Genomic DNA, 6,000 nt, shown 5'->3' with positions numbered 1-6,000 from the left:
TAGTAAGTACTCTGCACATTTGCTATTATAGTAAGCACATCAGGGTGCCTCTGTGTCTTGGTGACTTCCCTGTTAAGCTGCCTGAAATCTCTACATCAGAGAGAACCCGGAGCTTCCCCAGATCACAGGGCACTCACTGGGATGCCAGGTGCACTTTCTCCAATAATCCTGGCCAGGACCCAATGAGCCTTCACAGAGGGGAGGAGGAGGCCGGGGTAGAGGGATACTCTATCCTTTCTCTGATCCCTTTGCTGTTCTTCGCCCTCATACACACTTAATCCTGGCAAACTTTTTAATAATGAGAGGAGCTGAATTCCACAGACCTGGATTTGCACCATTTACAAGTTGTGTGACTTCAGACAAATTAGAAAACTTACACACCTCAGTTTCTTCATCTATAAACTAGGTACATGACAGAATGGAGGTCAACAAGAGGGAGAAGGGCCTGATGGGGGAAAGGTGGCCCCAAAGTCACTGCCTTCATAACAGATTTGCCCTAGGTGCCTTAAGAGCTCCTTAGTAGGGCGCCTGGGTGGCTCAGTTGGTTAAGCGACTGCCTTCAGCTCAGGTCATGATCCTGGAGTCCCGGGATCGAGTCCCACATCGGGCTCCCTGCTCAGCAGGAAGTCTGCTTCTCCCTCTGACCCTTCCCCCTCTCATGTGCTCTCTCTCTCTCTCTCTCTCATTCTCTCTCTCTCGAATAAATAAATAAATAAAATCTAAAAAAAAAAAAAAAAGAGCTCCTTAGTACCTGCAGGGGTTGGACTTCGGAATGACTCCTCACCTGTGGTCTCTTTGACTTCTCTGAATCCCAAACACTTCGGTCAAATTCCAGGTTCAGTGTTCAGCATCACTAATTATCAGGGAAATGCAAATCAAAGCCAAAATGGGCTGTTACCTCGCACCTGTTAGAATGGCTATTATACAAAAGAGAAGAAATAATTTAAGTTGGAATGTAAACTGGTGCAGCCATTGTGGAAAACAGTATGAAGCATCCTCAAAAAATTAAAAATAGAACTATCATGTATGATCCAGCAATTCTACTTCTGTGTATTTATTCAAAGGAAAGGAAAACACTAACTCAAAAAGATATCTGCACCCCACATGTTCATAGCTGCATTTTTTTTTAATGATAGCCAAGACCTGGAAACCACCTAAATGTCCATCAATGGATAAAGAAAATGTGATATGTGTGTGTATGTATGTATATATTTATACAGATATACAATATATAATATATAGATATATAACAAAATATTCAGCCATATAAAAAGGAAGAAATCCTACCATTTGTGACAATATGGATTGACTTGAGGGCATTATGCTAAGTAAAATAAGTCAGAGAAATACTGTGTGATCTCACTTATATATGGAATCTAAAAACAAACAAATAAACAAACAAACAGAAAACCAATAAAATCAAACTCATAGATACAGAGAAGAGACTGATGGTTGCCAGGGGCAGGGTGGAGGGGAGGGGGATGGGTGAAATGGGTGAAGGTGGTCAAAAGGTACAAACTTCCAGCTATAAATAAATAAGTCCTGCAGATGTAATGTATAGCACGGTGACTACAGTTAATAATACTGTGCTGTATATTTGAAAGCTGCTAAGAGAATAGATCATTTTTTAAAAAAAGAAAAATTCAAGGTTCAGAAGAATGGGTGATTGTAGCTTTGAATTTATCATAGATGCAAACTCAGAAAGCTGCTTATCAGAGGTGTGAAGATGGAGAATTTCTGGCCCCTGTGGCTCGATTCTCTTTAAGAGAAATTTTGACTCTAATGAGAGACAAAGAAAGACACTATCTAAAGGAAACAATCCAACAAGAAGATATAACAATTGTAAATATTTATACATCCAACATGGGAGCACCCATAAAGCAGCTAATAACATAAAGGAAGTAACTGACAGTAGTACAGTAATAGTAGGGGACTTTAACACCCCCCTTACATCAATGGATAGATCATCCAAACAGAAAATCAGCAAGGAAATAGTGGCTTTAAGTGACACATTGGACCAGATAGATCTAACAAATATATTCAGAAACTTCCATCCTAAAACAGCAGAATACACGTTCTTTTCTGGTGCCCACAAATCATTCTCCAGAACAGATCACATATTAGGCCACAATAAGTCTCAACAAATTTAAAAAGACTGAAGTTATACCATGCATCTTTTCTGACCACAACACTATAAAACTAGAAATTAACCAAAATAAAGATCTGGAAAGAACACAAATATACGGAGGTTAAATAACATGCTACTAAATAATGAATGGGTCAACCAAGAAATCAAAGACAAAATAAAAAAATAGAGACAAATGAAAATGAAAACACAATGGTCCAAAATCTTTGGGATGCAGCAAAAGTGATTCTAAGAGGGAAGTTTATAGTAATATAGGCCTACCTCGAGAAACAAGAAAAATCTTGGGGTACCTGGGTGGCTCAGTTGGTTAAGCATCTGCCTTCAGCTCAGGTCATAGTCCCAGGGTCCTGGGATTGTGCCCCGAGTTGGGCTCCCTGCTCAGTGTGGAGCACGCTTCTCCCTCTGCCCCTCCCCCATGCTTGTGTGCATGTGCTCTCTCTCTCTCTCTCAAATAAATAAATAAAATCTTTACCAAAAAAAAAAAATGAGAAAAATCTCAAACAACCTACCTTTACACCTAAAGAAGCTAGAAAAAGAACAGACAAAATCAAAACTGATAGAAGGAAGGAAATAATAAAGATTAGAGCAAAAGTAAATAAAATAAAAAGTAAAAAACAATAGAACAGATCAATGAAACCAGGAGCTAGTTCTTTGAAACAATCAACAAAATGGATAAATCTTTAGCAACCCTCATGAAGAGAGAGAGAAAGAAGTCAAAATCAGAAATGAATTTGGAGAAATAACAACCAACACCACAGAAATACAAGGTTATAAGAGAATATTATGAAAAATCATGTCAACAAATTGGACAACCTTAAAGAAATGGATAAATTCCTAGAAACACAGAACCTCCCGAAACTGAATCAGGAAGAAACAGAAATTTTGAATAGATTGATTACAAGCAATGAAATTGAATCAGTAATCAAAAAACTCCCAACAAACAAAAGTCCAGAACCAGATGGCTTCACAGGTGAATGCTACCAAACATGTAAAGAAGAATTAATACCTATTCTTCTAAAACTATTCCAAAAAACAGAAGAGAAAGAAAGCTTCCAAATTCATTTTATGAGGCCAACATTATTCAGATACCCAAACCAAATAAAAACACCACAAAAAAAAAAAGGAGAGAGAGAGAGAAATTCAGGCCAATATCTCTAATGAACATAAATGTAAATATTCTCAACAAAATATTAGGAAACTGAATCCAACAATATATTAAAAAACCATTTATCATGATCAAGCGGGATTTATTCTTAGGATGCAAGGGTGGTTCAATATTTATAGATCAATCAACATGATACACCACATCAGCAAGAGAAAGGATTAAAACCATACAATCATTTCAATAGATGCAGAAAAAGCATTTGACAAAGTACAACATCCATTCATGATAAAAACCATCAACAAATGGAACATACCTCAACATAATAAAGGCCATCTACTAAAAACTCACAGTTAACATTGTACTCAATGGAGAAACTGAGAGCTTTTCCCCTAAGATCAGGAACAAGACTAGGATGTCCACTCTCTCCACTTTTATTCAACAAAGTACTGGAAGTCTAAGCCACAGCAATCAGACAAGAAAAAGAAATAAAAGGCATCCAAATTGGTAAAAAAGAAGTAAAATTTTCACTATTTGCAAATAACATGATACTATATACAGAAAATCCTAAAGACTCCACCAAAAAACTACTAGAATTGGTAAATGAATTCAGTAAGGTCTCAGGCTACAAAATCAATGTACAGAAATCTGTTGCATTTCTATACACTAATAATGAAACAGCAAAAAGAGAAATTAATAATCCCATTTACAATTGCACCAAAAATAATAAAATACCTAGGAATAAACTTAACCAAAGAGGTGAAAGACCTGTACTCTGAAAACTATAAAACACTGATGAAAGAAATTGAAGATGATCAAAATGAAAAGATGCTCATGGATTGGAAGAATATTGTTAAAATGTTTATACTACCCAAACACTGGAGACATATCTAGAAAAATGTTGCTATAGCTCATGTCAGAGAAATTACCACCTGTGCTCTTTTCTAGGATGTTTATGGTTTCATGTCTTATATTTAGGTCCTTAATCCATTTTGATTTTGTTTTTGTGTATGGTGTAAGAAAACTGTCAAATTTCATTGCTTTGCATGTAGCTGTCCAGTCTTCCCAACACCATTTGTTGGAGATATTATAGTCAACTATATCTATATCTATATAACTACATACTCTACAGATTTAATGCAATCTCTATCAAAATACCAACAGCATTTTTCACAGAACTAGAACAAACAATCCTAAAATTTTTTATGGAACCACAAAAGACCCCAGACAGCCAAAGCAATCTGGAAAAAGAAGAACAAAACTGGAGGTGTCTCAATCACAGATTTCAAGATATACTACAAAGCTGTAATAAGCAAAATAGTATGGTACTGGCACAAAAATAGACACAGAGATCAACAGAACAGAAGAGAGAGGCCAGAAATAAGCACATGATTATATGATCAATTAATCTTTGACAAAGGAGACAAAATATACAATGGGAAAAAGTCTCTCCAACAAATGGTGTTGGACGCCAAACATTATCTTTTGTGGTAACTAGGAACCAGTTCAATGGTTGCTTGCTACTTTTTTTGTCCCCTCCCCCTATAATCTACCGCAGTGTCAGCAAGAATGATCTTCTTAGAATACAACTTAGATTATGGCACTCTTCTGCTTAAAAGTCCTTCAACCTGGGGCGTGTGGGTGGTGCAGTCAGTTAAACAACTGACTCTTGGTTTCAGCTCAGGTCATGATCTCAGGGTCTTGAGATCAAGCCCTGCATTGGGCTCCAGGCTCAGTGAGGAGTCTGCTAAAGTTTCTCTTTCCCTCTGCCTCTGCCCCTCCCTGCACGAGCTCTCTCTTTCTCTCTAAAATAAATAAATAAATAAATATATTTTTAAAAAGTCCTCCAACCTTTCCACCGTATTCAGAAAACAATCCAAACTCCTTATCATGGTCTGCATCTTGCTACCTTTGCTGCTGCTGCAGCTGCTTGTCCATCCTCTCTCTGCTTTCTGCATCCCTAATACAGGACTTGTCTTTCATGTTCCCAGACAATTCAAACTTCTGTCACCTCAGAATCTTTACACATACTGATGACTCTACCTGTGGTAGAGGTCCATCCACTCTTCACACGCAGGGCTCTTTCTTACACTATCGGTTTCTGCCTAAATGGTACCTCCCAGAAAGACCTAGTCCAACACCCCCGACAGTGTGCAAAGTAGATCCCCCCAACTTCTCTATCTCTGTGCCTTGTTCATTTCTTTTAGAGGAGCACTTGTCACCATTTGTTATTGTTTTCTATGTGTGTGTGTGTGTGTGTGTGTTGCCAACAGACTAAAACCTCGATGAGCCAGAGACCATGTCTGTTCCTTATATCCCCAGTGCCTAGCAGAATGACTGCAGATACAGAGAAGGTGCCAGGTTTTCTTTCTTTTTTTTTTTTAATTAAAAAGCCTTCATTTTCTCAAACATGAATGAATATAATTTGTTTTACCTTTGGTTGAGCCTTACCACATATCTTTAAACTTGTTCTAAAAAATAAATGCATGAAAAAAATATTTATTGAGTCACCACTATGTGCAAAGCATTGAGCTAATAAACATGATACATCTTTTTGGAGTCAGAAAGACCTGGATACTACCAGCCACCTGTTGACTGACTGATGGGATCTTCATGTCTTTCCTGGAGATGTGGCTCAAAGGACAACCCTGTCATCCCGCAGGGAGCATCTGACAGAGACTCTTGCCCAAGGGTGAGAAACTGCCACAGCTTTCAAAACCCTCCCGAGCCCCAGGCAGACACTACAAATTGA

Source organism: Eumetopias jubatus, unplaced genomic scaffold, assembly GCF_037043125.1.
Source record: "Eumetopias jubatus isolate StellerSeaLion01/CBP00866 unplaced genomic scaffold, mEumJub1_p1.0 scaffold_4, whole genome shotgun sequence".
Classification (NCBI taxonomy): Eukaryota; Metazoa; Chordata; class Mammalia; order Carnivora; family Otariidae; genus Eumetopias; species Eumetopias jubatus.
Note: the sequence above shows the minus strand (reverse complement) of the source record.